We start from the raw sequence: 22,500 nt of genomic DNA, 5'->3' as shown, positions 1-22,500 counted from the left end.
TAAGTAAATAGACGTACTTGGTTGCTAGAGGTTACATAAAAGTGAAAAATTGCTCCATACTGTTTCCAAGTTTATTTGTAGTCGACGTTTCGGCAGGAGCCCTGCCTTTCTCAAGACTGATGGTACATTATTCTTGTTTGTCTTCTTATAGGGTTGGCCAGAGGTGATACAACCAATATGGGCACACACAGGTGAGTCAGCTGGACACGCACAACACACACATACACACACAGCTGCGGAGAGCAGGCTATATATATATATATATATATATATATATATATATATATATATATATATATATATATATATATATATATATATATATATATATAGACCAGATTTCCCAAGAACCACTGGTGCTAGAAGTGCAAGCGAGCAGAGCTCAGAGAGCTAAATACAATGACACCAGCAAACCTTATGCAAAAGTGTTGCCATCTAGCAGCCGGCGCGCAGGTTTCCGCCTTGTTTGAGGGTAGTTGAACCGAGGAGCGGTAAGCGGAATAGTATAGGGGGTTGCTTGGCCGCTAGTTTAGTGCTCATTACTGTCGCCGATAATGCCAACGTACTGTTGTGTGCCTTGCTGCACGCAAAACTAAAATAATGGTGCTGAAGAAAAGAAGCAGCAAGTTATATGCCCACTTGAGATTTGTTTCTGTGGCTTTGTTCTATAGTTCTCGCGCTGTAGGCGCACTTTCGTTCAATGGCGCACCTACTATCTTGTTTAGCCTGCTGTGAAAGTTTTCAAATTCGTACTCGGTGCCAAGGCAGACATCATTTTCCTGTAGCATGAATTCTCATGTAAAATATCTGCAAGAGTGTTAATTGCTCTTGATTTTGCGCCAGCTCATCCCAGAATTCACTGCTTTTTGCATGCAAGCTCTCCAAAGATTTTCTACATGTGTATACGCCCAGGTATCCAGATGGAAAACGTTGCCGCGCTTCAAAGGCGCCTGATCTGCCTTCTTTAATTCGAACGAGAAGTTTTAATTCCACAATACATTATTCGAATACTCGTCCACACTTCACATTGCATCTGGGTATAACGGCAGACCTCTGCGATGTGACTGCGCAGGTTAAGATATGAATTTTGTATCGATAATTTATTTACTAATTTATCCATTTTCACGAAATGGAACCACGATGTAACGCCAACAGGAAATTCATGTTGTTGAGAGTTGTTTGGTTTAGACAGATACATCTGCCGCTAAAGGTCCAGAGAGGGCATGGGAATAGTAGTTCGCGCGCAGTATTGTGAATGCTTTCAGGTCCATCGCAGTGCATGCAGTTTTTATTATTCACGGATCCTATACTAAAAAGCAATATCAAGCTCATTCGTTTAAGCATGTTCGCACAACGTACTATGAAACGCCAACGATCGAGGCCGAGCACCGTGCGCAGTAATATATGTCGAACTTGGCCCGCCCTGGATTCGTAAGCCTCATGTGACGGCTGATGCAGTGTAATCACATCGCGGACGTGTTTTACACCCGGAAGCTATATCAAACTCATTCATGGACGCGTATTTTAAGGTATCCTCATGGTATCCTCTGGAGCAGAGAGGGAAACTAGAAGCGGAAATATAGTGCTCTAGAATATTGGGCAGTGTGACGACCGGCGCAGGAGAGCGGGCCGCTTTTGCGATGACAAGAACCGACTCCCGCGAGAAGGCGCGACGTGCAACAGGGGTGCCACGTTCGCCGATCGGCGCGTAGCGGCCATGGGATAGCGGGGGTACAGAGGAGGGGTGCGGTTCTCTTAGAAGCGATTTTCAGACGCTACGCAATTAGTGTGATAATTAATAAAGAGGCGACTTATTCCAGGTGCTTAAACTGATCCCTGCCGTTCTTTTACGTCTATCTGGAGACATTGTGCACGCTTGGGTAGTCCTTCGGAGCAGCGCTCTGTTTGAATCGCTATCTGAAACTCTCAACATTTCTTCCTGCGGACAGTTACAAATCGTCCAGATGAGCAATTTGTATCTAATGTTTGCAACGAAGCGTGGTGTTTTGCATTCGTTTTTCCCGTAAGGGAATAAAGGCTACTGCCCAGGAGCGCTATTAACACGCGTAGAAAAACAGTGCTTGTGCATCGTAAGGCCTCCTTAGGAACACTTATTTTTTACGAACCTTATTTACGAACACCTGCTTACATTTTGCAGCTTGCGCTTATATATACATAACAATGTTTATCTTAAATCGTCAGTAATCTGTAATATATCCCTTTAATCGGTGTTCTTTATGTGCCCTAATCACCGCTTATATAAATTACAAATACAGTGTGCGAGCAAAACACATTTATTCACTACTGCACTAATTTAAAGCACTGTGGTATTTACCGGCAAAAAAAATAAATAAATAAACAAGGTATACGCGACTCAAGCATTTATTCTTTGTTCGTAATTAACATATACGCATATCACGGAAATTTGTTTGCGTGCCACTAACCAAAGGGTGAACCAGCTGTTTAGATGAAAAAAAAAAAGTTAAATACAGCTACGGCATTACTTCAAATAAAATGTCAAAAATTAAACCTGTCACATACGTAATACGTTCATAGAGGGCACTTGAGTGCGGACGCTTTACTGGCATCAAATGGTACAGAGCAAACCAACAAAAATAAAAGCACTGATAATTACGCGTCGAATTGGCAGGTATGATGCAGTTCTTGGCGCGCATCGAGAGAAAGCGGAAAAATGCGAAAAAGATGACGAGCACCTAATACGCAAGCAATTAAAATAATGCCGAAATCAAATGCGGACATAATACGTGTTTATTCTTTGAGTGTGTGGTATGAAATATGAGTAATCGACTGGATATACTTGCAACTACTGCTTACCGGACTATATATAATTGGGCTACTTGCCGCGGGTGCTCTTTGCAGTGCTAACCAGACCATAATTGATGATGATGGATTTTAATGGCGCAAGGGCGACTCAGGCCAAAGAGCGCCAAACTCAAGGTTAATGGTGCACTCAAGTTTATATGATGGAATAGTTGTGATTTTTCATGAAGGGATAAAAAACTGGTGTATAGGGCCTAAAAATGTATTCGCTCTGTAATATCGCTGAAAACAATGGTGTATAGGGCCTAAAATTCATTTGTGATATATAATGGATGCGCAATGTATAAGTAGATGTATTAAAAGATCTCATCCGTCCTCTCAAGGAGGAGCGGGCTGAGACCCACGTCGATAAAAAATTTCATGTAAAAAGCCTACTTGTGATAAAAATTTAAGCACCTGTTTTAAAGGAAACATTGGGTTGTCGCCAATAAAAATGGATGGGTGTGCAGGTATTTGATGAGTGAACAAGGAGGGAAAATGACGTCTTCTTTCTGGTTCCAGTTGTGCACATATGATTAAAACATGTATGACAGTGAGTCGATCACCACATCTCGAGCAGTGTGGTGCAGGAGAGTTGGTTAAAAGATATGTATGGGTTATGTATGTGTGGCCAATTCTCAGCCTGCACAGGGCTACTTCTTTAAATCTGTGTTGTTTTTCTGTGGTGTACCTGCCTATTTTTGCCTTTATTGTGTGTAGTTTATTTTCTGATGCTGCGTCCCATTCCTCTTGCCATTGTTGTCGAATCAAGTTTTTTATGTGTGGTTTGAGGTCATGATAAGTTATCTTATCAATGTCTGTGTCATTTCTAAGGGCAGCTGAAGCAGCTAGCCTATCAGCTGCCTCATTACCAGGTATACAGCGGTGGCCTGGCACCCAACACAGTGTAATTTTAATTTCTTGTTCATGGGCAAACATAAGGGTGTTATAAAGAGAGTTCAGTACTGGGTTCTTATTTTGCCATTTCCAAAAGGATAGGGACTTTAAAACACTGAGGGAGTCTGTGTAGATGATCGACGTCTGTATTTTATTTTCTATAATGTGTCTCACAGCTAAAAGGATACCATTGCATTCAGCGGTAAATATACTAATATTTCTGTTCAGGGTTTTTGACTGTGAAAACTGTGGTCCATGTGCTGCACAGGAGACTTGAGCAGACTTTGAAGCATCAGTGTAATATTCATCACAAGTGTACTTCTCCTGAAGTGACATGAAGTGCTGCTGTATGGCAATAGGGGATGCATGTTTGCCCACTTCAAGAAACGACAGGTCGCAATTAACACCGTGCATTTCCCAAGGAGCAATTAGGTCTTTTATGGAAGTTGTATGAAGACTGGTAACCGAAACATTCAGGTATTCAATGTGCGTGGCAACTCTGATTGGATATGGTGGTGTTAGAGATGGTTTTTTTGAGAAAAGTGCTGTGCCAGTTTTGTCAAGCAGGAGCCGACGACATGGATGGTCCAGTTGGCATAGTACCTTCATAGCATAAGTTAGAGAAGTAAATTGTCTCCTTCGTTGCAGTGACCATCGGTTCGCCTCGACATAGAGGCTAGCAATTGGGCTAGTTCGGAAAGCGCCTGTAGCGAGGCGAAGGCCGAGGTGGTGCACGGGATCGAGCAATTTTAGCGCAGAGGATGATGCTGACCCATAAACCATCGAGCAATAGTCAATGCGTGATAGAACTACACTATTCAGAAGGTTCAGAAGGCAGTCGCGGTCTGTGCCCCATGACCGGTGAGAGAGAATTTTTAGCAAATTCATCGCTTTGAGACACTTCAGTCGCAACTGTTTTATGTGGGGAATGAAGGAAAGTTTTTCGTCAACAACTACGTCAAGAAATTTATGTTCTTTTTTAAAGGCAAGGCTCTGGCCATTCAGTGTAATGTTGGGGTCAGGCCTGATGCCACGCTGCTTAGAGAAAAGTACACAAACACTCTTTCCAGAGTTAAATTTAAACCCATTGTCATCAGCCCACCTGGACAATTTGTTTACACCTAGCTGAATTTGTCGTTCACAGATGGCCAAGTTGCAAGATTTGAAGCTTATCTGGACGTCATCAACATATACAGAACAAGAAATAGTTTTTGGCAGCACGCTTTTTAAAGAGTTAATTTTGACTACAAAAAGTGTGCAACTGAGAACACCACCTTGAGGGACACCATTTTCTTGAATGTACTGCTTTGAATACGCATTGCCAACACGAACTTTGAAGGTCCGTTCAGACAAGTAACTTCGAATTGTGCTCAACATGTTTCCTGTGATGCCAAGAGAGAAGAGGTCGCGGATGATACCATAGCGCCAAGTGGTATCATATGCTTTTTCAAGATCGAAAAAGACAGATAAACAATGTTGTTTATGTGCAAAAGCATCCCTTGCATAAGACTCAAAGGCAATGAGCTGATCAGCTGTTGATCGCCCAGCTCTAAAACCAGCTTGGTTTTGATAAAGAAGACCATTGTATTCAAGGAAATGGAGAAGGCGACGATTTACCATTTTCTCAAAAAGCTTGCAAAGACAGCTGGTTAGTGCGATAGGCCGATAACTAGCAGCAAGTGTGGGTTCTTTTCCTGGTTTTAATATTGGGATGATGATCGCTTCCTTCCATGCTTTAGGAAAGCGTCCTGTGGCCCATACTTTATTATACAGGTAGAGTAGGGTTTCAACAGTGTTCACATGCAGATGCCTGAGCATTCCATATGTGATCCTGTCAGGACCTGGAGCTGTGTTACCACATGTGTCTAGTGCAATCTTCAGCTCCTGCATGGTGAATGGGCTATTGTATCCTCCTGAGGATGGCCTTTTATCATGTATGTGCTTCCTCTCCTCTCTTGCCTTGTGCCGCAAAAAGGAATCTGTATAGTGTGCTGAGCTGAATATGTATTCAAAGTGTTGCCCTAGTGTGTCTGCTTGATGTTCAAGAGAGTCACCACTGGTGCTGACAAGGGGCGTTGGGACTGTGCTATATCCTTTAAGTGCTCTTATCCTGTTGTGAACTTTGTGTGCGTCAGAATAGGAGTTCACTGAAGACAGGAATGATGACCAGCTTTCTCGCTTGGAGATGCGTCGAATACGCCTGCCATTTGCCTTTGCACGCTTAAAGGCTATTAGGTTTTCGGCTGTGGGGTATCGGCGTAGTTTCGACCATGCCCTGTTTTGAGTTTCACGAGCAGTCTTACATTCTGCATTCCACCAGGGTCTTCGTTTATTTCGTGGCTTACTTGACGTCTGTGGAATGTATTTTTCTGCTGCCTCTATGATGTGCAGCGTGATTAAGCGTTGAGTTTCATCAACGCCTAAGTCAGTAACTGATGAACTGGCCAATGATGACTGTTCCCTGAACATCTTCCAGTTGGCTGCATTTTCTTTGAATTTTCTGGGATTCGACACATTTTCATTTCCGTTCCCAGTATATTTTATTAAGATCGGAAAATGGTCACTTCCGTATAGATTGTTAATGACAGTCCACTCTGTAGCTGCCAGGAACATCGAGGAGCCAATGGCTAGGTCTATGGATGTGTAAGAGTTATAAGCTATATTGTAGTAAGTTGGCTGTTTCGTGTTTAGTAAGCATGATCCCGAGGACAATAAGAATTTTTCGATTAGAACACCTCGGGAGTCCGTTCTTGTACATCCCCATAATGGGTGGTGAGCATTAAAGTCTCCGACCAGCAACCAAGGTTCCGGAAGTTGATCAATCAATTTTTCAAAACTTTCGCTACTTAGCTTATAAGTTGGAGCAATATACAGGGAACATACGGTTGTTATTTTGCCATAAACTAAGCTTCTGATTGCCACTGCCTCTAAGTCTGTGTTGAGTGAGATGTTTCGAGAGGGGATTGATTTTTGTGTTACAATGGCAACGCCACCAGAGGAGTGAGAGCTGCCTTGCCTGTCGTTCCTGAATACATTATATTGCTTAAGGAAATTTGAGTCTGCTGGTTTTAAATGGGTTTCTTGCAGAAAAAGTATGTTTGGCTGATAGTCCGCAAGAATTTCATATATATCATCTAAATTTTTAAAGAGTCCTCGGCAGTTCCAATAAATGAGGAGCGCCATAATTAAAAGTTATTTAAGGGACAAGTTTAAATTTAGGTTTGTAGGTCCTTGGAACCTGTTATTGGGACTTTTCCCTTTCTTTTTCGCTCCAGTGAGCTTTGACGCCTAGGCAGCTGGGGTGAAGAAGTTGTGTCCATCGCATCTTCAGATGCGGTGGACGACTGTGCAGAAAGCACAGGATTGTCAGTTTTAGGCCTCGACTCATGGGTCGAGGCCTTTGGGCCGGCTGACCTGGGGGTCCGCGCAGCCAGCTTTGCGGGTGGTGGTGGAGTAGCGCTAGCTGACTCCACCGAGGGCGCAGGTGGCGCTGCCCTGGAAGAACTGTGTGCTTCCTGGGCAGGTGCCAACGACCGCTGTGATGCCGCGCCCTGCTGCGTCACAACGGAGTATTGTGGCTTTTGAGGAAGAGAAAGCCGCTTTCGTGCCTCTCCGTAAGATATGTTTTCGGTGACTTTCAGTGTAATTATTTCTTTTTCTTTTTTCCAGTATGGGCATGAGCGTGAATAAGCTGGGTGGTTACCTTCACAGTTTGAGCAGAGAAGCAGCTGTTCTTCGCAGTTGTCTGTAGGGTGTTCGTGCGAGGCACACTTTGCACATGTGAGTTGGCCACGGCAACTCTGAGAGCCATGGCCATATTTCTGACATTTGAAGCAGCGGCGTGGGTTAGGGATGTAGGGCCTCAGTTTTATCTTTGTGTAGCCTACTTCGACTGATTCTGGGAGAGTGCTTGCAGCAAAGGTGAGTACAATGTGCTTTGTTTCTATCTCTTTGTTATCTCGTCTGATCTTTATCCGGTAAACATCTGTGACATTTTGTTCCTTCAGGCCTTCAAGAAGTTCTTGTTCACTGACGTACCTAAGGTCATCATCAGAGATGACTCCTCGGGCAGTGTTTAGTGATCGGTGCGGGCTAATCTGTACCGGTATTTCTCCAAATGATTCGACTGCACTTAGCTTCTGATACTGATGGTTGTATATTAATTCTAGTAGCAGGTCACCGTTTCCAAGTTTCTTTATCTTATAGCCCTGGCCAATGGCCTCAGTCAACGTTCGAGAAACAACAAATGGGGACACAAGTCGTGCAGTGATTTCCTCGTGGTCACTGTGGACCACGTGGAAACGAGGAAAGTTGTTTATGTTCTTTGAGAAGAACATGGTGGTCTCGGTGCGCCCCCTTTTAGAAGGAGGACGATCGGGGTTAAGGTGTTTAGATGCCATAAAAAGTGTATTTTTCGGCTGCAGTGCCAGCCACCCACCATGGAGCCCAACGAGGGGACGGGACAGAAATTGTCTATTCCTGCCCACGCCAGCTGTACACCGCAACTATAACCCAATATGGCGTAACTCAGGGTAGCTAGCCACACAAGGTTAACCCTCGCCGCCTGGAAGTAGGAAGAAATGAAGAAGGTAAGAGAGGACAGGACAGTTCTAAGAAAGAAAATAGGAAAGTGAAAGATGGAGGGGAGAACAGGAAAAGGCGACTGCCGATTTCCCCCGGGTGGGTCAGCCCGGAGGTGCCGTCTATGGGAAGCGTGGGCCAAAGTGGTGTGTTGCCTCCGCCGAGGGGCCTTAAAGGTCCAAACACTCGGCATCGGCTCAACCACCAGGATCCCCTTTTCCCCAGACACGACGATGCCACGCACGGCTAAGCGTGGGTGCTCGGGGTCCGTGGTGTCGCACAAAACACACAAACACCTGCTTTAACAGGTGCCCCCTGCGGGGGCAGACTATAATTGTTAACAAGGTTGATATTACACGTAAAATACTTCCAAGGGAATTTAATTATTTTCCCTTTGGGAACTCTTGTCGTGATTCGCTTACTTCGCAAAGAGCGAAGCCGCAAAAACACTAAATTTTATTGCTTCAAGTGGGAGCTTTTCTGGTGCTCCAAGTAGGTCAACTTTCTGAACCTTCACATTTTACAGGAAGTTTGCAAAATCTGAAGTGCAAAGCAGTCGAAAAGGACCGTGCATCGAGCCAAATTTTTGAGTTAATTGCGACCTAGCTTCGAACCTATAGAGCTATTTTTGTTCGTGGTGAGAAACTGTGCCGGCCTCACAACCTCTCTTTCGCAGAAGGATGATCTAGCGGAAGCGAATAAGCGTATACCCTATAGCCTCTGCGTCCTCTATTTTCCGTCGTTATTTCTTTTTCAAAGCTATTCATTTTTTTTTGTATGTACATAAAACAGGACTAGAGCGATCTTCTGGAGGCAATGACTTGCATATTACCTGTGGCTTGCGTACCCTAGAATGGAAACATTTTCTTGAACAATTAGACCATCTCTACCTCCATGCGGGGTAGTCCACATTTAATTCATTCCAACTGACTGCCGACTTCTTTTGTGGCTTCAGTGACGTAATGTAGTCGGGAAACAACGGAATATACCATTTTGGACTGTTTTGATAACGGGGTTACTGTGACCAGTTTCAGTCAGCGCTCGAACGCACGTGTTGTATGTTTCACTTCTTCATACATCCTGCCTCCAAACTGCCCTCTTTTCAAAACGACTACATTTCTGGACGTGAATTAGGTGCTTTAGGAATGCTAAAGCAAGCTGTACGGCGAGTGAAGCGTGCTGTGCGAGTCGTACGCAGGCCCTCTCCAAGCTGTTTTCTTCGGAGCCAACTCCTGTCATGTTACTTCCCCGAGGTGTTGCCGACGGCCAAAATGGAAAATAAATTAGGTGATTGCTAACAGTACTGAGCACCGTTAACCGGCATATTTGTAAAATCTTGTCGCGAACAGCTCGAGACGACGCACAAGCAAACAAGAACGTACAGTCCGCGCGGTATCCGCCCCGCCGCACAGCGCGCATACGCGGGTCGGCTGACACACCAGTTGCTGGTGACGCCCTCTGCGCTGCGGCGCCTCCGTCATCGCAAAAGCGGCCCCTCGCTCCCATGCATTTCGCGGCGCGGTCGACACACTGCCCAATCTTCTAGAGCACTATGGGCCTGGTGCGCTGCAGCTTTGGCCGAACATGTGGCGCCGTCTGGGAGGCGCCGCGCGTAAAAGGCGGCTGTCTGGATCCGCAACCGGGGGTAGCGCCGACGCTGTGTTCCGATTTCTTTTTGGTTCCTCGTATGAATAAAAAATAAACAGCGACTAAAACAAGGGCCTGTACTTACTTAGTCATTTCGAATCTCATATCGCACTCATTGCTTTTCGTTTCGGCTGCGCATTTCCCACTTCTTTTTTTTGTACAGTACTTGACGCTAGGTTTCTTTCAAGCATGCACGAGCGATCGCTTGTTTGTATCGAGCGCGCAACACGCGAAAAATACACAAAAAAAACGGGTCTTTTTTTTTTGTTACTTCTGGACCCAACTCGAGCTCTAAAAGTTGTAACAACTACTAAAAGTTGTTGTAACCAGCGCTGGCAGGTCTTCGGACACAGCCTGTGTTGTAGAGAGCGCGGAGCCTTCCTGCCCAACGGGAGCTTTTTTTTTTTTTTTTTTTCTATCGACTTCCTAATGATAGTTTCCAGCTGTTCTCGGTGCTCGCTTTTGGGAAGCCTAGCCTGACGTAAAAGACGTAGAAGCACGACATGGAGAGCGAAGCACATTGCAGGAGTGCGCGCTTGCTGACTTCACACACGTTCATGGCTCCCCGCAAAGAGAAAACGTCCTTTTAAACTAACAGCTCGATCTGCTGTTGTGTTTATGGGTGTCATAATAGGTATAAAAAAAACCGTCGGGAGGCAATCGAAAATCAAGTTGTTGTTTTTTTGCGGTTTCCTTGGAAATCATACGAGAGCGATGTGTCGCATCGTTAACAGTGGCACCCGGCCTTGCAGATGCAACTGGCACCCGTCATATTGCGTGGGTTTGCCAACAACTACATACGAAAAAAATTAATTACATATGTGGTGAAAAGACGCCGAAAGGGCCGAATAAAGCTTACCTCCAAACTGACTTCGTAGAAGGCGGTTTTCATTTCGTTAGCGCATTTTCTGAAGATATCCGAGGGCCCTTCTGCACTGTGAAGTTCCCCGCGCACTCCACGCACGTGCTGGCTTCGTACAGTTTCTGACCGCGCACCAAGCAGTTATTCTTAAATCAAGACGTCTCAACATTCCCGATCACGCGAAATCCCCCGAACAGCACGCGCTGTGGAGCTTGCTCAGCTATGGCTGTTTTTCCGCGCACTGAACCGTCACCACTTATTTCGACGCATCGAGTAGAAAATAAAAACTACGGTAGAAGGCCCGACGCCTTAGGGTACATCTCCATATACAGCCTGCTCGTCCCGTTGATTTTTTTTTTTTTTTTTTTTTTTTAAGAGCCTTTCTATTGACCAACGGAGCCCAGCTCTCGGCTGTCGCTTCTGGGGGGTCTAGCATGCCGCTTCCACATACACTGCCACCGAGGGGAAAAGCCAGTGCTGCGCATTGCACACTGGCTTAGTTTTTGTTTTATTTATGTCTTTACTTTCAAAGTGCCATATTGTTCGGGTTCCGAATTCCTACTTCAAAGGAAAAAAAAAACCGTAGAGCCGCCAGCAGAAGCGCTCGCGCGCCGACGATGCGCTGCGCCCAAAGCGCCGGCGGCCGTCTCCCAGACGGCATGAATGGGTAGCGGCTTTCTTCGCTTTGTTTTTGGTTTATTTTTCAACACGCACACATGGTACATGTGTCTGTTAAGTACGCGTGTGACACGAGGCAGGAAATGACCGACAAAAGTTTTCTTCTCACAAGGTTTCTGCCGAGAACAGTAGACTTCGCGTTCACTCCGCCGCCTCTCTTCGACGAGCAGACATACCACATATGGGTGCGCCGGCGGGAGGTGGCGCTACTTGTTCCGGAGCAGTGGCGCCTCCATACCAGCGCACTAGGCCCATAGCGGAAAGGCAGGTTTTGCCCTCTGTAGCTACGCTGATGTTGTTCGCAAGAAGTTTTCGCAGCGCAGTACCGCTTACGAAGTAAATTGGGAATGTGGGAATGTAAGCGGCATGTTCAAGTGTATTGTTGCGCCACTTTTTGCTTTGAATGTGAGCAAATAGCACGAAAACTAAGGCACTAAACAGACGCTGCTAATGTGACGACAGCAGCGCAGGAGCGCGGCAGACTCACTCAACCCTTCAACATGGCGTCACGTGGCGGGGTTCGCTGAAGGTCCGATAGATGGCAGCAATTTTGCGTATAAGGTCTATGCCACGGCTTTCCACACGGCATAATCTGAGAAGAAAGTGTGACAAATATAAGCTTTAGCACATAGCCTATGCAGTGCGCCATTAAAGGGCAGCCCCAGTAACGTTTTTCTGCCCATTTTGAGTTGATAATGCCATCCATTCCTTAGAATGCCCCGCTGGCTCCGGTATAGCTCCGGTACAAAAATATTTCGTCAGTGCGCTAAGTAAAAACATTTTGAAAAACGAACAGCCAAGAAACCGAAACCGAAAATAGGTTTGAGCCGACCGATGACGCCGCAGACACGGTCATAATCACAACTTGCGCGTTGATTGGCTAAACTTGCGGCATTAAGTGACAGTTGGGGTCACTATTTTTGTGAAATTAGCAAAAAAAAAAAAAAAAAGAAAAGCTCTCTACACCAAGCGCAGAGCGAGCGAATATAAAAGGCTGTGCATCCAGTGACGTCACACTCGCAATGCTGTCCGTAGGAATCTACCGCTCTGAGGACCCAAAACGAGAAATTCGATTACTTTACGCCACAACAAAAATTGAACCGCTCCGAAATTTGATACTAATGACCCAGAAACGAAGGTAAACGTGCCGTGAGAGTTTTACCCAATGAGGAAATTGACAAACGACAGTGGTGCTCCGAAGCAGCGGGCAAGCGCTTGGGCACTGCAGTGGAAGAGCAAAAATATCAGGTGTGCATTTATGTCTGCTTAGGTGCAGAAATGCGAAAGAATTGCGAGCTCTGTGCATAGTTACGTTATTGGTTCTGTGTTTCGTTGCTCACTATAGTTGATTAGTTGCCGTTTGTATTGGCTAAATTCGGATGAAGTCACATTTGGGGAATCCAGGAAGGTCAAATTTCAGGAGATGGCCCACTCAAGTTCAGAAGTACATTCAATTAGCCGAACTCGAAATATGTTCGACGTAAATTTTTATCAAATTCTGGCGGGGTAAAATATTGAGGGTCCCAGGTGCCAAATTTTGGGGCCGACCTATCCCAATTTGTAGGTCACCCCTGCATTGCTCATACTCGAATTAGGTTCGACGTTTTACTTGGTCCAATTCTGAAGAGGTCTAATTTTGGCGTCCAGAAGGCCAGGTTTCGGGGGTGGCCCATGTAAATTTGGAGTTCATTATCGCGTTGGCCATACTCTAATTAGGTTGCATACAAAATTTGGCGCTGTTATAATAATAATTACCCATGCAATGAATTAATCGATTATTCGTGCGGATACGCTTTGACGACAGGCTCTGACGACAGGCTCTCTCTACACACTCTGCCGACGACGCTCTCAGTAAACGCGCTCGGACGAATGGCTCTGTGCACACCACTCATGAGCCAAGAAAAGCTTTCTATCAGATAAAAAATAACCAAAAAAGGGGCTCAATCAGACAGCACTGCTTTGTGATGAACTCTGGGGGCTGTGCATAGACGTGGGTAGCGTGGCCGAGCGGTCTAAGGCGCTGGTTTAAGGCACCAGTCTCTTCGGGGGCGTGGGTTCAAATCCCACCGCTGCCACAAGCTTTTAAGCTTTTTTATTTAAAATAAATTCAAGACTAGCCTTCCTGATTCGGACGTCAGTGCCAGACTGCGTCATTCCGTGGGTAGCGTGGCCGAGCGGCCTAAGGCGCTGGTTTAAGGCACCAGTCTCTTCGGGGGCGTGGGTTCGAATCCCACCGCTGCCACAAGCTTTTAAGCTTTTTTATTTAAAATAAATTCAAGACTAGCCTTCCTGATTCGGACGTCAGTGCCAGACTGCGTCATTCCGTGGGTAGCGTGGCCGAGCGGTCTAAGGCGCTGGTTTAAGGCACCAGTCTCTTCGGGGGCGTGGGTTCGAATCCCACCGCTGCCACAAGCTTTTAAGCTTTTTTATTTAAAATAAATTCAAGACTAGCCTTCCTGATTCGGACGTCAGTGCCAGACTGCGTCATTCCGTGGGTAGCCTGGATTCCACTTCCGGCCACCGAGCGTGACGGACGTGATTATCATGGGCTCCCAAGGAGCGGATTCAGCGGCCCAGCTGGGCCGTGGTATCAGGAGCACGGAAAGGCCTACCAAGGATTATGAACTGGTTCTACCGCATCTGCCTACAGGTTCGAGTGTTTTACATACTGTTTTTTTGCATGGCGATATAAAAGCCAGGCCGTACCGGGTGGAGCACTTTCGAGACTCCCTCGCTCGTCTTTCACTGCTGCCGGAAGTGGTTGCCCTCGGGGCATACCAAATGAATCACGTGTGGGCGGTAACGTTTAAAGGTGAAGAGGCGAAAGCGAAGATTTTGGAAGCCCAAGCTATTGAAGTGAAGGAGCACCGCTGCGTGGTCATTGACCCCTGTAACCAAGGCATCAGGTTGAAGCTTTTCTGGCTGCTTCACGGCGTGCAAGACGATGACGTGCGAGCGGCGTTGGCAGCTTTTGGAAAAGTTACGGAAATTTCAAGAGACAAGTGGAGAGTGCAAGGTTGTGTCGACAAGGCTTCAACGACACGAACGGTCACGCTGAAGCTCAAAGTGGGCGTTACCATCGAGGACCTGCCGCATCAGCTTCGGGTCGCCGAGGACGTCGCACTCGTCCACGTCCCAGGCAGAGCCCCGCTTTGCCTCCGGTGCCGCGGGAAAGGACATATACGTCGTGAGTGTCGTGTGCCGCGCTGCGGGCTGTGTCGTCGCTACGGCCATGACGAGTCGCAGTGTGTGCGCACGTATGCCAACGTTGCAGGCCCCGTGCCGAGTGAAGTGGCAGGCGAGCACTTGATGGACGCAGTGGACGCCGAGGAAGCGAGCAGTGGAATCACTGAGGAGGCAGAACAGAACGGACAGTCCTCTGAGAAGACCCCTGCCCCTAAAGAACACTGTGAATCAGAGTTGATAGTTCCGTTGCCGAATGTCGCTGGGACCGAGACACCCACGAAAGAAAACGGCAATGCCAGTGCAGCAAGCCCAGCGTCGGCTACGCAACACAGTGAGGAACAGGGGGACACTGAAGCTGAGATGCCAGCTGCTTCTACCTTGCCTGTGAAGCGGGTGCACGAAGACAGTGTCAACGAGGAATCAACCCAAGGAGGAGCGGAAAGCGGACAGCCTCCACTGAAGGCAGCCCCCCTTCGCCGGGCGTCCTTCAAGCCAAGGCCAAACGTGCCCCCAGACCGGAGAACTGTGTCACCTGTGCCTCCGCCATAGCGGGGGTACCCTTTCCGGTCGAGACGTTACAAGCCCGGTCCATGATCGGGAGCAGCGCTTGGAACGACGGACGGACTCGCCAAAAAGGAAGAATGGTCATCCCGTGCAACAGATCAACCGCAATGCTGTCTTTCTGCAAAAGCGATGTGAGTGATATATGTTTCGCGATATATAATTTCTTGAGATGGCGACGAATTTAACCACTAGCTTGCGCGTAGCCACGCTAAATGTGAGAGGGCTGTCAACGCGTCGGAGACAACTGCAGCTTAAGCGCATTCTGCTGGAAAATGAAATTGATGTGCTAGCAGTTCAAGAGAGCAAAATGGAAAGCGAACAACAAACAGAGAAAATGGCTGAAATATATCGTTCTAGATATAGTGTTTGCGTTTGTCATGCGGTTGGAAGATCGGGGGGATGTGTCATTTTCATTCGAAATTGCATAGAGTGTGTGCAGTCTGTGTTCTCGTGTGAGAGTGGGCGGCTATTGATATGTGATTTCACTTTTTCTGGATTGGACTGGAGAGTGATCTGCGTTTATGCGCCGACTAGAACGTTTGAGCGGGAAGAGTTTTTTCACTATATGAAATCCTTCCTAATACATGAGAGGCGTGTTCTCCTGCTTGGAGACTTCAACTGTGTCTGTAGACCGGAAGATAGAACAACAGACCGTGTCCTTCGTGACAAGAGTGCAGAGTTACTTACTGACATTGTTATTGAGGCAGAGCTTGAAGATGCTGGCTGTATAATGACGCATGAAGGCCAAGCAAAGTTCACGCACTTTCAAGGTAGCTGTCATGCAAGGTTGGACCGAATATATGTTCCCACTGATTGTGTGCCCTTGTGCTCGGAATATGAAACACTTCCCATGAGCTTTAGTGACCACTCCCTCGTAATGATTACTCTAGGCATGAAAAGTAAGGCAACAAAGTTCAATTGGGAGCTATGGAAATTTAATGAAAAACTGCTGCTGGATGAAGAGTTTACCACTAAAGTTAAAGAATATATTAGGCATATGTTACAAAATGACTCTAATTTTATACAAGCATGGGAGCAGTTTAAGTGCGAGATAAAGATAGCTGCTATTGACCGAGCATGCACTCTCCGACGTAAAGAAAGAGAACAAGAAAAAGAACTTCGTAGCACACTTGAATACATGCTTAGCATGGAGAGCTTTAAGCCTGGCTTGTTCGCCCAAGATATAAAAAAGATAAAAACCAAACTTGAGGTGATAGACGAAGAGAAGTATCGCGGTGCGGTGATAAGGGCACGCAGCGAAAAATTGTGGCTCGGAGAGACGCCCACGAAAAGGGCACTTAGTGACGAAAAAAGGTACGCAGTGTCAAAAGAGATAAAAGAAATCTGCTATCAGAACGTAGTTACCTCGGAAAAAAAAAACGATTGAACGGGCGTTTGTAGAATTTTACAGCGAATTGTTTAGCCTGAAAACACCGGACATTGAACGCTTCAGAAAAGACTTTCTTTCGCTGATGCCAAGAGTAGAAGACGAAGTGGCGCAGACACTTGAAGCAAGTATTACTTCCGAGGAAATTGAGGCCGCTATCGGGGAATTAAATTCCAATAAGTCACCCGGACCAGATGGTCTTGGTGCTGCCATATACAAGGCCTTTCCAACTGAAATGGCTGTTTTACTGGAAAGAGTTATTAGTGAATGCTACGAAAAGAACGTACCTCCTCCGTCTTTTCGAATGTCACACATTGTACTAATCCCGAAAACAGATGACCATGTTAAGCTTCAGTCTGTAGCGTCTTACCGTCCTATAAGTCTAACGAATGTTGACTATAAAATTTACATGAAAGTATTAGGACGACGACTCCAAAGTGTAATTACTTCTCTTGTAGGCCCACATCAGACATGCGGTATAAAAGGAAGGACCATTTTTACTAACATACACGCAGCAAGGAGTGTACTCGAATGTTGTGACGCGATGCATGACCACGTAGCCATGATGCAATTAGACCTCCACAAAGCATTTGATAAAGTGGTACATGAAATTTTGTTCTCTGTTTTAGAGTATGTCAATGCTGGTTCCGTGATTACAAAGGGCGTGAAAATGGCTTACGAGTGCTGTTCAGCGAGACTGGTCGTGAATAAGCAGTTAACTGATCGTATACCTGTTCAGTCGTCAGTAAGGCAGGGCTGTCCTCTGTCTCCCCTTTTGTTTGCGCTTTATCTGGAGCCTTTCTGTCTAAGATTTCTTACAAGGCCAAACATACGCGGTTATAGATTTTTTCAAAGTGAAATTCGGGTTTTGGCATACGCGGACGATATTGCGGTTTTTTGTACTGACCATGAGAGCGTGCAAGAAGTTGTAAAAGAAGCCACTGCCTTTTGCACTGCAAGTGGAAGTGAAATTAGTTGGCCAAAGTGTTTAGGATTTTGGCACGGAAACTGGCAATACGCGCCTGAACTGTTCTCCAGTATGCAATGGACAATAACGCCAGGCAATTACCTTGGTGTGCCACTAAAGCACTACCGTGAAAGCAAGGAATGTTGGGCCGGTGAAGTTGAGCAAGTGAAAACCCAAACAAACAAATGGGGAGGACATAACTTTTCTATGTTCGCAAGAGCTACCGTTTGCAATATGTTCCTAGTTGCAAAAATTTTTTACATGCTGCAAGTGTTATCTATGTCAAGAATCTCTGTTCAAAAACTGCATAGGGTATTTGCCACGTTTGTGTGGGCTTCAACATGGGAGCGTACCAGTCGATGCAATCTTTTTCATACGGTGCATAACGGTGGACTGGGCTTGTCACATTTATACTTAAAGCAGATTGTAACAAGGTTCTTTTTTTTGCGCGAACAAAGCGATGTTTTTCTTAGAACGGTAATCCAAGTGCGATTGCGTGATTCACTGCCGGAATATGTAGTTTCGACTATGTCTACAGGGCCAATGGCTCTAAGTGCTTTTCTTCGCGAAGTTGTCGCGTCCTTCCAAATAGTGAAGGCGAGATTTTCAAATGAGTATATGTGTACTGTTACGCGAAAACGGCTGTACAAAGATTTATTGGAAACCTTTTTACCTGTGCCTCTTTATCGCGCTGTATATGCTTTGGGTCCGGAGCGGGACGTGTTGAAGAGAGTGAAAAGAATGCCCATCAGATCGTCCGCTAAATCTTTCTTTTTTCAATTGCATACCGGCACTCTTCCGGTGAAGCCATGGCTGGAAAGCAAAGGCCTTTTCGTGCCTTGGTCTGCTGACTGTTTAATTTGCAAAAAGCTGGAAACCATAGAGCATATTTTCCTTGATTGTCACGATGCGGTTTTTTTGTGGGACGTGCTACAACGCACTATTAAAAAGGACTTACCAATAACGCCGTTTGGCATACGCTACCTTCCATGCGGCCAGCCAGGAGAAGTGCCCAGTGATTTATTGATGGTCTTGTGTATGCACAGCATATGGAGAACGCGGATGGATGTTCGCCATGAGCATGTTGTCGTACACCCAGCCCATCAATACTTTGTTGAAAGTGTAATGTACACGCGTGATGTTTTCGGAGGGCAATCTGAACCCCCGGAATGGCTGCCAGTCTTGGACAAGCTCATGTCACCTTATCCATTCTATCACAAGAAACCTGTAAGAAAGTGACTTGTGTTTTTAATTCCATGCGACTTTTCATCGTTCTTTGTAGTTGCCAAGTCGGTAATAAAGAAAAAAAAAAAAAAAAAGTAGCGTGGCCGAGCGGTCTAAGGCGCTGGTTTAAGGCACCATTCTCTTCGGGGGCGTGGGTTCGAATCCCACCGCTGCCACAAGGTTTTAAGCTTTTTTATTTAAAATAAATTCAAGACTAGCTTTCCTGATTCGGACGTCAGTGCCAGACTGCGTCATTCCGTGGGTAGCGTGGCCGAGCGGTCTAAGGCGCTGGTTTAAGGCACCAGTCTCTTCGGGGGCGTGGGCTCGAATCCCACCGCTGCCACAAGCTTTTAAGCTTTTTTATTTAAAATAAATTCAAGACTAGCCTTCCTGATTCGGACGTGAGTGCCAGACTGCGTCATTCCGTGGGTAGCGTGGCCGAGCGGTCTAAGGCGCTGGTTTAAGGCACCAGTCTCTTCGGGGGCGTGGGTTCGAATCCCACCGCTGCCACAAGGTTTTAAGCTTTTTTATTTAAAATAAATTCAAGACTAGCCTTCCTGATTCGGACGTCAGTGCCAGACTGCGTCATTCCGTGGGTAGCGTGGCCGAGCGGTCTAAGGCGCTGGTTTAAGGCACCAGTCTCTTCGGGGGCGTGGGTTCGAATCCCACCGCTGCCACAAGGTTTTAAGCTTTTTTATTTAAAATAAATTCAAGACTAGCCTTCCTGATTCGGACGTCAGTGCCAGACTGCGTCATTCCGTGGGTAGCGTGGCCGAGCGGTCTAAGGCGCTGGTTTAAGGCACCAGTCTCTTCGGGGGCGTGGGTTCGAATCCCACCGCTGCCACAAGCTTTTAAGCTTTTTTATTTAAAATAAATTCAAGACTAGCCTTCCTGATTCGGACGTCAGTGCCAGACTGCGTCATTCCGTGGGTAGCGTGGCCGCATTCTACTTCCGGATACCGTAGTGAACGGTGGCAGAATCATGTGCTCCAGCGGAGCGGCGATAGCGGCCATTTCTAGCCGCGGAAACAGGCTTGAGGACATGGATGATAGCGAATATCAGATTATTCTGCCAACTTTGCCCACCGGACGCGTTGTTTTTAACACGCTTTTTTTGCACGGCGATGTGCGAGTCAGGCCATACAGGGTCGAGGATTTCCGCGACGCCCTTGCCAACGCTGGTGCGCTCCCCGACGTTGTGGCGTTGGGGGCGTATCAGATCAACCATGTTTGGGCGGTCACGTTAAGCAGCACAGAAGCAACGAAGAAACTGGCGGCTTTCAAGGAGCTCGAAGTTAAGGGACGCCGTTGCCTCATTATCGATCCCGAGGACCAACAGGTGAAGCTGCGACTTCACTGGATGTTGTACGGTGTGGCAGACGACGACATACGGACGGCTTTTGCGGCTCTTGGGAAGGTGACCGAGGTGACCCGGGAGAGGTGGAGAGTTCAAGGCGTCAGGGAGAAGGGGTCCACCACGAGGACTGTGCTCCTGAAATTGAAACCCGGGATTAAGGTCGATGACTTACCTCACCAGCTGCGAGTGGCCGGAGAGCTGGCCCTTGTCGTGGTGCCTGGGCGAGCGATGCAGTGCCTGCGCTGCCGTGGTACCGGTCACGTTCGACGAGAATGTAAGGTGCCGCGTTGTCCAAAGTGTAGACGCTACGGTCATGACGAGGCAGCCTGTGTGCTTTCGTACGCTTCGGCAGCGGGACATGGAACTGCGGAACGGTCGGCGGAGGTCACCATGGACGTGGTCGAGGCGGAGGAGGCGGCGAAGGGTGCCGGAGAGGTGCGAACGCAGACACGGGAGACGGATTCGTCGGTGGACTCGGCAGAAAGCGGCAATGCTGCGAGGGATGTTGGGAGAGCGGACTCTGCACCTCAGCTCCCTAGCAATGAGGAAGGCCCGTCACTTGAGCCTTCAAACGGCATGGAACAGGATAATGGGGAGGAGCACTCAGACACCAGCGGTGTTCGTAAGCCAGGCGTCCCAGCCCCAGCCAAGCGATCCCACACACAGTCCGAACCCGAAGGTATCCAGGCGTCAGCCCCCAGCGTCGACGAGCCACCAGCAAAAACGGGGCAATCCCGGCGGTCCACGCTACGTCCGCGGCCAAACATTTCATCAGAGAGACGGGTAGCGGATAAAGTGCCCCCGCTGCCGGGTCAGCCGCTCGCACCGGACGGGGATGGATCAAACGACGGCGTCTAGCAACGCGCTAGACGGGAAAGGTAAGTACCATGCTTTCGGTCTCTTCACCCTTGATGAAAATGGCGCCCGAAACCACCTTAAGAGTAGCCACGTTAAATGTCAGGGGATTGGCAGGCAAAAAGAAGCAGAGCCAGATGCATCGGCTCTTAATTGACCACGATATTGACGTGCTTGCCGTGCAAGAAACTAAGGTTGACGGGGAGGAAGAGACCGGGAGCATGGTGCGACGTTTCACGGCTAGATTTTACGCCATTGTTAGCCACGCAGTTGGGACATCGGCCGGGTGTGTATTGTTTGTCAAAAAGCTGCCTGGTCTGGTTGTAAAGGGCTACTCCTCATGCTCTTCTGGACGGTGTGTAGTGGCTGATTGTGTATACAGCGGTGTTGAGTGGCGCATTATTTGTGTGTACGCTCCTAACTGTGTGGAGGAAAGAACAGTGTTTTTCGAGAATGTTATGCAGCAGTTATGTACGGAAAGGCAGGTAGTATTGCTGGGCGATTTTAACTGTGTACTGAATGCTCGAGACAAAACCAGCACACGCGGATTCAGAGACAAGAGCACTGAAATGTTATGCCAGTTAACAAGCGAATGGAATATGGAGGATGTGGCTGATTGCTTGGAAGGACCGCGTGCCGTTCAGTACACGCACTTCCAAGGTTCTAGCCACGCGCGTCTGGACAGAATTTACGCGTCGCTGGATTTGATTCCTTCATGCAATGAATACCGAGTTGTGCCTATGACATTCACGGATCACTGTTTGGTGCAATGCTTATTCGGCACCAAAAAACGAAGCAATGCATTTAGCTGGGAGTTATGGAAATTTAACAATAAATTGCTTAATGATGATGCCTTTAGACGCATGGTATTGAATGAATTGATTAAAGTGAGGCCAGGGACTTTGCTCGAAATCTGGAAACAGTGGGAGTTGTGCAAGGAACAGATTAAAATTAAAGCCATTGACAGATCAAGTTGCCTGGTGTACGAGAAGAAAATTACAGAAACCCAGCTTAAGGCTTTGCTTGCAAAACTACACGAACAGGAATGTAAGGCACCCGGCAGATGGATAGAGGATATTCGAAAAATAAAAGAACAGATTAACTTGATAGAAGAAGACAGATACCAAGGAGCGTTAGTGCGTGCAAGAGCGGAAAAATTGGCCATGGATGAGACGCCGACAAAAAGATCGTTGGGAATAGAAAAAGCAAATGCAAGGCGAAATCACGTGGCAGAGGTAGATTGGGCAGGACGCACAGAAACCGATAACGAAGGAATCGCGAAAGCTTTCCGGGAGTATTATGAAGATCTATTTTCTTCCCGAGAGGTTTATTTGGACCGTTTTAAAGAATCCTTTCTTGACGTGATGCCAAAAATTGACGAGGAACAAAAAGAAAGACAGAAGCGGCCAATAAGCGAAAAAGAAGTGCAGCAGGCAATAGAAAATTTAAACCCAGGGAAATCACCCGGGCCTGAT

General features: G+C 47.0%; 8 non-coding genes across 8 annotated transcripts; all 8 read left to right on the top strand.

The window, feature by feature from the left end:
* The first annotated feature begins 13,478 nt into the window (after positions 1–13,478).
* Positions 13,479–13,560, top strand: TRNAL-AAG (transfer RNA leucine (anticodon AAG)). Its single transcript has one exon. It is a non-coding gene; the product is annotated as a tRNA-Leu (tRNA).
* Positions 13,561–13,645: 85 nt separating this feature from the next.
* Positions 13,646–13,727, top strand: TRNAL-AAG (transfer RNA leucine (anticodon AAG)). The gene has a single exon. It is a non-coding gene; the product is annotated as a tRNA-Leu (tRNA).
* An 85-nt stretch (positions 13,728–13,812) lies between these two features.
* TRNAL-AAG (transfer RNA leucine (anticodon AAG)) lies at positions 13,813–13,894 on the top strand. The gene has a single exon. It is a non-coding gene; the product is annotated as a tRNA-Leu (tRNA).
* A 5,013-nt stretch (positions 13,895–18,907) lies between these two features.
* TRNAL-AAG (transfer RNA leucine (anticodon AAG)) lies at positions 18,908–18,989 on the top strand. Its single transcript has one exon. It is a non-coding gene; the product is annotated as a tRNA-Leu (tRNA).
* Positions 18,990–19,074: 85 nt separating this feature from the next.
* On the top strand, positions 19,075–19,156 carry TRNAL-AAG (transfer RNA leucine (anticodon AAG)). Its single transcript has one exon. It is a non-coding gene; the product is annotated as a tRNA-Leu (tRNA).
* Positions 19,157–19,241: 85 nt separating this feature from the next.
* TRNAL-AAG (transfer RNA leucine (anticodon AAG)) lies at positions 19,242–19,323 on the top strand. The gene has a single exon. It is a non-coding gene; the product is annotated as a tRNA-Leu (tRNA).
* An 85-nt stretch (positions 19,324–19,408) lies between these two features.
* TRNAL-AAG (transfer RNA leucine (anticodon AAG)) lies at positions 19,409–19,490 on the top strand. Its single transcript has one exon. It is a non-coding gene; the product is annotated as a tRNA-Leu (tRNA).
* An 85-nt stretch (positions 19,491–19,575) lies between these two features.
* TRNAL-AAG (transfer RNA leucine (anticodon AAG)) lies at positions 19,576–19,657 on the top strand. The gene has a single exon. It is a non-coding gene; the product is annotated as a tRNA-Leu (tRNA).
* Positions 19,658–22,500: the final 2,843 nt, after the last annotated feature.

This window comes from Amblyomma maculatum, chromosome 4 (assembly GCF_055883805.1).
Source record: "Amblyomma maculatum isolate TAMU_Amacu chromosome 4, ASM5588380v1, whole genome shotgun sequence".
NCBI lineage: Eukaryota > Metazoa > Arthropoda > Arachnida > Ixodida > Ixodidae > Amblyomma > Amblyomma maculatum.
Note: the sequence above shows the minus strand (reverse complement) of the source record. Positions and strands in the feature narration are given on the sequence as shown.